Below are 11808 nucleotides of genomic sequence, written 5' to 3' on the forward strand. Positions count from 1 at the left end.
GCCTGCAGTTCTAATGGGGAGCCCAGAGCAGACAGGCCTGCTGTTCTAATGGGGAGCCCAGAGCAGAGCAGACAGGCCTGCTGTTCTAATGGGGAGCCCAGAGCAGACAGGCCTGCTGTTCTAATGGGGAGCCCAGAGCAGAGCAGACAGGCCTGCTGTTCTAATGGGGAGCCCAGAGCAGACAGGCCTGCTGTTCTAATGGGGAGCCCAGAGCAGAGCAGACAGGCCTGCTGTTCTAATGGGGAGCCCAGAGCAGAGCAGACAGGCCTGCTGTTCTAATGGGCAGCCCAGAGCAGAGCAGACAGGCCTGCTGTTCTAATGGGGAGCCCAGAGCAGAGCAGATAGGCCTGCTGTTCTAATGGGGAGCCCAGAGCAGAGCAGGGTAGAGTGGAGTAGAATAGAACAGAGCAGAGCAGATGGAGCAGCAGTCTACCGGGGGATTGAACAGCACCTTCCCTCCTCTCCTCCCCTCTCAGCCCCGGCCTGTCCCAAACCTTAATGGGACATCAGACAGACAGGCAGACAAGCGTCATTGAGCACAGTGCCCAGCCAACCCACCCCACCCCCCTCCTCCTCCTTCTCCATTATTCTCCTCCCCTCCAAAAATACACCCTCTATCGCACCATGGATACACCCTCAGTCTCAGCCACCCTCGAGGGGTATTGAGGGGGTCCTAGACACCCTCCACCCCTCAGCCAAACTCTGCATAAATGATGCTGGTGCCTCTGTGCAGTCCTTTCAGCATCCCCACGCGGTTTTCCATCCTCTCCTGCCCCCTGCCATTCCCCTCTCCCTCTCCTGCCCCCTGTCATTCCCCTCTCCCTCCCCTGCCCACCTGTCATTCCCCTCTCCCTCCCCTGCCCCCTGTCATTCCCCTCTCCCTCCCCTGCCCCCTGTCATTCCCCTCTCCCTCAGCTGCCCCCTGTCATTCCCCTCTCCCTCCCCTGCCCCCTGTCATTCCCCTCTCCCTCCCCTGCCCCCTGTCATTCCCCTCTCCCTCTCCTGCCCCCTGTCATTCCCCTCTCCCTTCCCTGCCCACCTGTCATTCCCCTCTCCCTCCCCTGCCCCCTGTCATTCCCCTCTCCCTCCCCTGCCCCCTGTCATTCCCATCTCCCTCTCCTGCCCCCTGTCATCCACCTGTCATTCCCATCTCCCTCCCCTGCCCCCTGTCAATCCCCTCTCCCTCTCCTGCCCCCTGTCATTCCCCTCTCCCTCCCCTGCCCTCTTGTCATTCCCCTCTCCCTCCCCTGCCCCTGTCATTCCCCTCTCTCCCTCCCCTGCCCACCTGTCATTCCCCTATCCCTCCCCTGCCCACCTGTCATTCCCCTCTCCCTCTCCTGCCCCCTGTCATTCCCCTCTCCCTCTCCTGCCTCCTGTCATTCCCCTTTCTCTCCCCTGCCCACCTGTCATTCCCCTCTCCCTCTCCTGCCCCCTGTCATTCCCCTCTCCCACCCCGGCCCCCTGTCATTCCCCTCTCCCTCTCCTGCCCCCTGTCATTCCCCTCTCCCTCCCCTGCCCACCTGTCATTCCCCTCTTCCTCTCCTACCCCCTGTCATTCCCCTTTCTCTCCCCTGCCCCCTGTCATTCCCCTCTCCCTCTCCTGCCCCCTGTCATTCCCCTCTCCCACCCCGGCCCCCTGTCATTCCCCTCTCCCTCTCCTGCCCCCTGTCATTCCCCTCTCCCTCTCCTGCCCACCTGTCATTCCCCTCTTCCTCTCCTACCCCCTGTCATTCCCCTCTCCCTCTCCTGCCCCCTGTCATTCCCCTCTCCCTCCCCTGCCCCTGTCATTCCCCTCTCCCTCTCCTGCCCCCTGTCATTCCCCTCTCCCTCTCCTGCCCCCTGTCATTCCCCTCTCTCTCACCTGCCCCCTGTCGTTCCCCTCTCCCTCTCCTGCCCCCTGTCATTCCCCTCTCCCTCCCCTGCCCACCTGTCATTCCTCTCTCCCTCCCCTGCCCCCTGTCATTCCCCTCTCCCTCCCCTGCCCCCTGTCATTCCCCTCTCCCTCAGCTGCCCCCTGTCATTCCCCTCTCCCTCTCCTGCCCCCTGTCATTCCCCTCTCCCTCCCCTGCCCCCTGTCATTCCCCTCTCCCTCTCCTGCCCCCTGTCATTCCCCTCTCCCTTCCCTGCCCACCTGTCATTCCCCTCTCCCTCCCCTGCACCCTGTCATTCCCCTCTCCCTCCCCTGCCCCCTGTCATTCCCATCTCCCTCTCCTGCCCCCTGTCATCCACCTGTCATTCCCATCTCCCTCCCCTGCCCCCTGTCAATCCCCTCTCCCTCTCCTGCCCCCTGTCATTCCCCTCTCCCTCCCCTGCCCTCTTGTCATTCCCCTCTCCCTCCCCTGCCCCTGTCATTCCCCTCTCTCCCTCCCCTGCCCACCTGTCATTCCCCTATCCCTCCCCTGCCCACCTGTCATTCCCCTCTCCCTCTCCTGCCCCCTGTCATTCCCCTCTCCCTCTCCTGCCTCCTGTCATTCCCCTTTCTCTCCCCTGCCTCCTGTCATTCCCCTTTCTCTCCCCTGCCCCCTGTCATTCCCCTCTCCCTCTCCTGCCCCCTGTCATTCCCCTCTCCCACCCCGGCCCCCTGTCATTCCCCTCTCCCTCTCCTGCCCCCTGTCATTCCCCTATCCCTCCCCTGCCCACCTGTCATTCCCCTCTCCCTCTCCTGCCCCCTGTCATTCCCCTCTCCCTCTCCTGCCTCCTGTCATTCCCCTTTCTCTCCCCTGCCTCCTGTCATTCCCCTTTCTCTCCCCTGCCCCCTGTCATTCCCCTCTCCCTCTCCTGCCCCCTGTCATTCCCCTCTCCCACCCCGGCCCCCTGTCATTCCCCTCTCCCTCTCCTGCCCCCTGTCATTCCCCTCTCCCTCCCCTGCCCACCTGTCATTCCCCTCTCCCTCTCCTGCCCCCTGTCATTCCCCTCTCCCACCCCGGCCCCCTGTCATTCCCCTCTCTCTCCTGCCCCCTGTCATTCCCCTCTCCCTCCCCTGCCCACCTGTCATTCCCCTCTCCCTCTCCTGCCCCCTGTCATTCCCCTCTCCCTCCCCTGCCCCCTGTCATTCCCCTCTCCCTCTCCCTCTCCTGCCCCCTGTCATTCCCCTCTCCCTCTCCTGCCCCCTGTCATTCCCCTCTCTCTCCCCTGCCCCCTGTCGTTCCCCTCTCCCTCTCCTGCCCCCTGTCATTCCCCTCTCCCTCCCCTGCCCCCTGTCATTCCCATCTCCCTCTCCTGCCCCCTGTCATTCCCCTCTCCCTCTCCTGCCTCCTGTCATTCCCCTTTCTCTCCCCTGCCTCCTGTCATTCCCCTTTCTCTCCCCTGCCCCCTGTCATTCCCCTCTCCCTCTCCTGCCCCCTGCCATTCCCTTCTCCCTCCCCTGCCCACTTGTCATTCCCCTCTCCCTCCCTTGCCCACCTGTCATTCCCCTCTCCCTCCCCTGCCCACCTGTCATTCCCCTCTCTCCCCCCTGCCCCCTGTCATTCCTCTCTCTCTCCCCTGCCCCCTGTTATTCCCCTCTCCCTCCCCTGCCCCCTGTCATTCCCATCTCCCTCCCCTGCCCACCTGTCATTCCCATCTCCCTCCCCTGCCCACCTGTCATTCCCTTCTCCCTCCCCTGCCCCCTGTCATTCCCCTCTCCCTCCCCTGCCCACCTGTCATTCCCCTCTCCCTCCCCTGACCACCTGTCATTCCCCTCTCCCTCCCCTGCCCACCTGTCGTTCCCCTCTCCCTCCCCTGCCACCTGTCATTCCCCTCTCCCTCCCCTGCCCCATGTCTCCCCACCCCAGTGTCTCCGCAGCCCCCCAATAGCCTCCCCAGTATAATACCCTGATAAATCAGCCAAGCCTCCTTCTCCACCAGGCTAGACCATGCCAAGCCAGACAAGACCAGGCCAGGCCAGGCCAGGCCAGAGCAGACAGGTTATTGTTGATGTCTGTCTGGAAGGAACTCCTGGTAGGACCTCCTCTCCAGACCCGCAGTAAAAGCGAGGAGGATGTGTGGTATTAACACAACAGGACTATTTAGGGTTGTGGTCAGCTCAGTTCCTTGTTAGTGCCTTTTTCTCCTAGAGAGCAGTTTCTTTCTCCTTGGTTGTTATGATAAGAGGGTCACAGGGTCTGGTGAGTGTAATAATGATGTACTGTATCGTTTGGTCCTCGGCTCTCTTGTTGTTAGAGATCTAACCAGATACGGCGTATGTATATCATCTACATTTGCACAAAGAAATCACATAACTGTCAGAGTTCTTCAATGGTGTTACATCAGATCATGTCTACTAATGGTTAAAAGCCCTGACAGAACCCCCCATGCAGTCTCATCTCAGAGAAGAATGATAATTAGGTGACAGTCCCAGACTCAGCATCCTCCCTCCCTTCCTCCCTCCTGACCAGACCAGACCAGACCTAACCTGCGTTATGCAGCCTAAGCGATCGTGACATCAGTTTATGACCAAGCAGGGACCAATGTCTATGACGTGTGTGTGTGTTTGGGAACAAGGAGTGGGGTCAGTGTGTTTGTGTCTGGATCCTAATCCCAGAGGTGTTATCAGCCTGGTCCGGGTGATGAGGGTTCCCTTCCCCCTATAGGCTGCAGGTGCTGGGGGTCAGCCGGTGTGCCCAGACAGTCCCTACTCTGACCCTTGACCCCTAACTGTCGGCAAGCTCAGGGGTCACCCTAAACACTGATACAGATGACTGATACACAAACACACATACACACACACCTGGTAGTAAACAACAACAGCACAGCGTTGCTGGGGAGGGGAGATGACACACACACACAACGTCACACTGCACGTGTGTACATGATCTGAGGGCACTAAACTGTCAATCAACGCGTGCTGATGTTTTAGATGTTTGGATTTGAACAGGTTTACTGTCCATGTAGAAATGTTCATTGTCCTAATCAGATTCTTCTGTTGTCTTGTGTATTTTCAGATGCTGAGGCTACAATGGCAATGCAGTGAACGGATCAAGCATCAATGTCCTGACCAGACCTGACCAGACCTGACCAGAACTGACCAGACCTGCATAATGTCCTGACCTGACCTGACCAGACCTGACCAAAACTGACCAGACCTGCATAATGTCCTGACCTGACCAGACCAGACCTGACCAGACCTGACCTGACCAGACCTGCCCTGACCTGACCAGCATAATGTCCTGACCTGACCTGACCTGACCAGACCTGACCTGACCAGACCAGCATAATGTCCTGACCAGATCTGACCTGACCTGACCTGACCTGACCTGACCTGACCTGACCAGACCAGCATAATGTCCTGACCAGATCTGACCTGACCTGACCAGACCAGCCCAGCGTAATGTCCTGACCAGACCTGACCAGCACAATGTCCTGACCTGACCTGACCTGACCTGAACAGACCTGAACTGCCATGACCAGACCTGACCAGACCAGACCTGACCAGCATAATGTCCTGACCTGACCTGACCTGACCTGAACAGACCTGAACTGCCATGACCAGACCTGACCAGACCAGACCTGACCAGCATAATGTCCTGACCAGATCTGACCTGACCTGGCCAGACCTGACCAGACCAGACCTGACCTGACCTGACCAGACCTGACCTGACCAGCATAATGTCCTGACCAGATCTGACCAGACCTGACCAGACCTGACCAGACCAGACCAGACCTGACCTGAACAGCATACAACCTGGTCTGACCTGACCAGACCTGACCAGCATAATGTCCTGAACTGACCAGACCTGACCTGACCTGACCAGACCTGACCTGACCAGACCTGACCTGACCAGCATAATGTCCTGACCAGATCTGACCAGACCTGACCAGACCTGACCAGACCAGACCAGACCTGACCTGAACAGCATACAACCTGGTCTGACCTGACCAGACCTGACCAGTATAATGTCCTGAACTGACCAGACCTGACCTGACCAGATCAGACCTGACCTGACCTGACCTGACCTGACCAGACCTGACCTGACCTGACCTGACCTGACCTGACCAGATCTGACCTGACCTGACCTGACCTGACCAGACCAGACCTGAACTGACCTGACCTGACCAGCATAATGACCTGACCTGACCAGACCTGACCAGACCTGACCTGACCAGACCTGACCAAAACTGACCAGACCTGCATAATGTCCTGACCTGACCAGACCAGACCTGACCAGACCTGACCTGACCAGACCTGCCCTGACCTGACCAGCATAATGTCCTGACCTGACCTGACCTGACCAGACCTGACCTGACCAGACCAGCATAATGTCCTGACCAGATCTGACCTGACCTGACCTGACCTGACCTGACCTGACCAGACCAGCATAATGTCCTGACCAGATCTGACCTGACCTGACCAGACCAGCCCAGCGTAATGTCCTGACCAGACCTGACCAGCACAATGTCCTGACCTGACCTGACCTGACCTGAACAGACCTGAACTGCCATGACCAGACCTGACCAGACCAGACCTGACCAGCATAATGTCCTGACCAGATCTGACCTGACCTGGCCAGACCTGACCAGACCAGACCTGACCTGACCTGACCAGACCTGACCTGACCAGCATAATGTCCTGACCAGATCTGACCAGACCTGACCAGACCTGACCAGACCAGACCAGACCTGACCTGAACAGCATACAACCTGGTCTGACCTGACCAGACCTGACCAGCATAATGTCCTGAACTGACCAGACCTGACCTGACCAGACCAGACCTGACCTGACCTGAACAGCATACAACCTGGTCTGACCTGACCAGACCTGACCAGTATAATGTCCTGAACTGACCAGACCTGACCTGACCAGACCAGACCTGACCTGACCTGAACAGCATACAACCTGGTCTGACCAGACCTGACCTGACCAGCATAATGTCCTGACCAGACCTGACCAGACCTGACCAGACCAGACCAGACCTGACCTGAACAGCATACAACCTGGTCTGACCTGACCAGACCTGACCAGTATAATGTCCTGAACTGACCAGACCTGACCTGACCAGACCAGACCTGACCTGACCTGAACAGCATACAACCTGGTCTGACCTGACCAGACCTGACCAGTATAATGTCCTGAACTGACCAGACCTGACCTGACCAGATCAGACCTGACCTGACCTGACCTGACCTGACCAGACCTGACCTGACCTGACCTGACCAGATCTGACCTGACCTGACCTGACCTGACCAGACCAGACCTGAACTGACCTGACCTGACCAGCATAATGACCTGACCTGACCAGACCTGACCAGACCTGACCTGACCAGACCTGACCTGGCCTGACCAGACCTGACCTGACCAGCATAATGTCCTGGCCAGATCTGACCTGACCAGACCTGACCTGACCAGACCAGACCTGACCTGACCAGCATAATGACCTGACCAGACCTGACCTGACCTGACCAGCATAATATCCTGACCTCACCTGACCTGACCTGACCTGACCTGACCAGCATAATGATCTGATCAGATCAGACCAGACCAGCATAATGTCCTGACCAGATTTGACCAGACCTGACCAGACCTGACCAGACCAGACCAGACCTGACCTGAACAGCATACAACCTGGTCTGACCTGACCAGACCTGACCAGCATAATGTCCTGAACTGACCAGACCTGACCTGACCAGACCAGACCTGACCTGACCTGAACAGCATACAACCTGGTCTGACCTGACCAGACCTGACCAGCATAATGTCCTGAACTGACCAGACCTGACCAGACCAGACCAGACCTGACCTGACCAGACCTGACCTGACCAGACCTGACCAGACCAGACCTGACCTGACCAGACCTGACCTGACCAGACCAGACCTGACCTGACCTGAACAGCATACAACCTGGTCTGACCTGACCAGACCTGACCAGACCTGACCAGACCAGACCAGACCAGACCTGACCTGACCTGAACAGCATACAACCTGGTCTGACCTGACCAGACCTGACCAGCATAATGTCCTGAACTGACCAGACCTGACCTGACCTGACCTGACCAGACCTGACCAGACCAGACCAGACCTGACCTGACCAGACCTGACCTGACCAGACCAGACCTGACCTGAACAGCATACAACCTGGTCTGACCTGACCAGACCTGACCAGCATAATGTCCTGAACTGACCAGACCTGACCAGACCTGACCTGACCTGACCTGACCTGAACAGCATACAACCTGGTCTGACCTGACCAGACCTGACCAGCATAATGTCCTGAACTGACCAGACCTGACCAGACCAGACCAGACCTGACCTGACCAGACCTGACCTGACCTGACCTGACCAGACACAGAGAAGAGGTAAAGCCTCCTCTGTGATTGGAATAAGGGTCAGTAAAAAGACCGGAGGATTTAGTTGATCACCTAGTTTTTATTTGTGGACAGGTAAGGTGGAGTCTTAACATGGAAAGGTGAGTTAATACAAGGTGGATTTTTTATTTTGAATAGTTTTATTAGATCAAAATGAAATATGTTTTAACTAGTGTTATGTGGATATTGGTTGAGGCCCTAAGGGATCATTTAGAGTAATGAATTTAAAAGTAATATATTTCATTTTGCTCAAGATTTTGTACGCCTTTGCACTTCAACTTCATACTTGTATCCATATAATGCTCATATCATTGATTGTAATAACTATTTTTAATGTAAAAATTAAGGGATGCTGCATATTTCATTATTTTGTGGTAAAAAATACAAATAAAGTGAACGTATTTGCAAAAATAAAAGCTGCCTCAACTATTTTACTTTCTCTTTACATTTGAATGTGTCAAGGGACAATATTGAAGTTGATCAATGACCATACAGTGCATTTGGAAAGTATTCAGACCCCTCAACTTTTCTACATTTTGTTACGTTACAGCCTTATTCTAGAATTGATTAAATATTTTCCCCCCTCATCAATCTACACACATTACCCCATTATGACAAAGCAAAAACAGGTTTTTAGATTTTTTAAGCAAAAGAAAAGACTGAAATAGCACATTTATATAAGTATTCAGACCCTTTACTCAGTACTTTGTTGAAGTACCTTTGGCAGCAATTACAGCCTTGAGTCTTCTTGGGTATGACACACAAGCTTGGCACACCCGTATTTTGGGAGTTTCTCCCATTCCTCTCTGCAGATCCTCTCAAGCTCTGTCAGGTTGGATGGGGACCATTGCTGCACAGCTATTTTCAGGTTTCTCCAGAGATGTTTGATCATGTTCAAATACAGGCTCTGGCTGGGCCACTCAAGGACATTCATAGACTTGTCCTGAAGCCACTCCTGTGTCATCTTGGCTGTGTGCTTAGGGTTGTTGTCCTGTTGGAAGGTGAACCTTCGCCCCGGTCGGAGGTCCTGAGGACTTTGGAGCAGGTTTTCATCAAGGATCTCTCTGTACTTTGTTCTGTTCATCTTTGCCTAGATCCTGACTAGTCTCCCAGTCCCTGCAGCTGAAAAACATCCCCACAGCATGATGCTGCCCTCACCATGCTCACACTGCCTCCACCATGCTCACCGTAGGGATGGTGCCAGGTTAATTCCAGACATGACGCTTGGCATTCAGGCCAAAGAGTTCAATCTTGTATTCATCAGACCAGAGAATCTTGTTTCTCATGGTCTGAGAGTCTTTAGGTGCCTTTTGGGAAACTCCAAGCGGGCTGTGTTCTTGGGGACAGTCAATGCTGCAGAAATGTTTTGGAACTCTTCCCCAGATCTGTGCCTCGACACGATCCTGTCTCTGTGCTCTACGGACAATTCCTTTGTCCTCATGGCTTTGCTCTGACATGCATTGTCAACTGTGGGACTATCAGAACTCAGGATAAGACCCAGATGCAGACAGCTAGAGTCACAGATGTTTATTGACCCAAACAGGGAGCAGGCAAAAGAGGTCCGTAATCCAGGGCAGAGTCAATAAGGTACAGAACAGCAGGGAGGCTTGGGGTCAGGACAGGCAGAGGTTCTTAAACGGGTCAAAGTCAGGCAGGTACAGAACAGCAGGGAGGCTCAGGGTCAGGACAGGCAGAGGTTCTTAAATGGGTCAAAGTCAGGCAGGTACAGAACAGCAGGCAGGCTCAGTTCAGGACAGGCAGAGGTTCTTAAATGGGTCAAAGTCAGGCAGGTACAGAACCGCAGGGAGACTCGTGGTCAGGACAGGCAGAGGTTCTTAAATGGGTCAAAGTCAGGCAGGTACAGAACAGCAGGGAAACTCGTGTTCAGGACAGGCAGAGGTTCTTAAATGGGTCAAAGTCAGGCAGGTACAGAACAGCAGGGAAACTCGTGTTCAGGACAGGCAGAGGTTCTTAAACGGGTCAAAGTCAGGCAGTTCAGGACAGGCAGAGGTTCTTAAATGGGTCAAAGTCAGGCAGGTACAGAACCACAGGGAGGCTCGTGGTCAGGACAGGCAGAGGTTCTTAAATGGGTCAAAGTCAGGCAGGTACAGAACAGCAGGGAGGCTCGTGGTCAGGACAGGCAGAGGTTCTTAAACGGGTCAAAGTCAAGCAGGTACAGAACAGCAGGCAGGCTTGGGTCAGGGCAGACAGAACGGTCAGAACCAGGGTAACTAGGGAACAGAACTTGAGAAAGCAGGGATACAGGAAATCTCCAGTTTGGACTCCAGACCAAAGGACAGATTTCCACCGGTCTAATGTCCATTGTTCGTGTTTCTTGGGCCAAGCGGTCTTTTCTTCTTATTGGTGTCCTTTAGTAGTGGTTTCTTTGCAGCAATTCGACTGAAGCTGTGATTCACTCAGTCTACTCTGAACAGTTGATGTTGAGATGTGTCTGTTACTTGAACTGTGTGATGCATTTATTTGGGCTGCAATTTCTGAGGCTGGTAACTCTAATTAACTTATTCTCTGCAACAGAGGTAATTCTGGGACTTCCTTTCCTGTGACGGTCTTTATGAGAGCCAGTTTCATCATAGTGCTTGATGGTTTTTGCAACTGAACTTGAAGAAACTTTCAAAGTTCTTGAAATGTTCTGTATTGACTGACCTTCATGTCTTAAAGTAATGATGGACTGTCATTTCTCTTTGCTTATTTGAGCTGTTCTTGCTATAATATGGACCTGGTCTTTTACCAAATAGGACTATCTTCTGTATACCACCCCTACCTTGTCACAACACAACTGATTGGCTCAAACGCATTAAGAAGAAAATAAATGCCACAAATTAGCCTTTTAAAAAGGCACACCTGTTAATTGAAATGCATGGCAGGTGACTACCTCATGAAGCTGGTTGAGAGAATGCCAAGAGTGTGCAAAGCTGTCATCAAGGCAAAGGGTGGCTACTTTGAAGAATCTCAAATATAAAATATATTTTGATTTGTTTAGCAGTTTTTAGTTACTACATGATTCCATATGTGTTATTTCATAGTGTTAATGTCATCGATATTCTACAATGTAGAAAATAGTGATAATAAAGAAAAACCCTTGAATGAGTAGGTGTTCTAAAACTTTTGACAGAGTGTAGTTTTGACAGAGTGCAGTTATTCAGATCCTCTCAGAGTTACCCTGAAGGACCAGAGAGCAGACAGTTAAACCAAGTGGCCAACATTGTTGGTGTCAATTTGTTCCCTGCGTGTGTGTGAGCATAGGGGGTGTTGAAGCAAGCTGCTGGAGCTGAAGAAAGCGCTGCACACACACACACATACACCGGCCTTGTTTATTGGTTATCACACCTCCTATTGTTTTCTCCCAACAGCCAGTTCATGCGATGCCCCAATGCCCCCAGTGCGCTCCAGTGCTCTGGCTGAAATGGGCTCCCTGCCCCCCCCCCCCCCCAGACTGGGGATGACCTGAAATTAGAGCCAAGTCGCCATGGCCGAAGGCTGTGACTCGGCCACCAGGAGAGGAGGCCC

General features: G+C 54.0%; 1 long non-coding RNA gene across 3 annotated transcripts in view; it reads left to right on the top strand.

Moving 5' to 3' along the window:
- The window catches only part of LOC118945307 (uncharacterized), a 70989-nt gene extending 62293 nt beyond the window's left edge, over nt 1-8696 (top strand). For all 3 annotated transcript variants that reach the window (XR_005040444.2, XR_005040433.2, XR_005040441.2), the window contains exon 4: nt 4923-8696. This is a non-coding gene — a long non-coding RNA (uncharacterized LOC118945307). The remainder of the gene's footprint in view (nt 1-4922) is intronic.
- Nucleotides 8697-11808: the final 3112 nt, after the last annotated feature.

This window comes from Oncorhynchus mykiss, chromosome 1 (assembly GCF_057628025.1).
Source record: "Oncorhynchus mykiss isolate SJ-2025 chromosome 1, ASM5762802v1, whole genome shotgun sequence".
Lineage (NCBI taxonomy): Eukaryota > Metazoa > Chordata > Actinopteri > Salmoniformes > Salmonidae > Oncorhynchus > Oncorhynchus mykiss.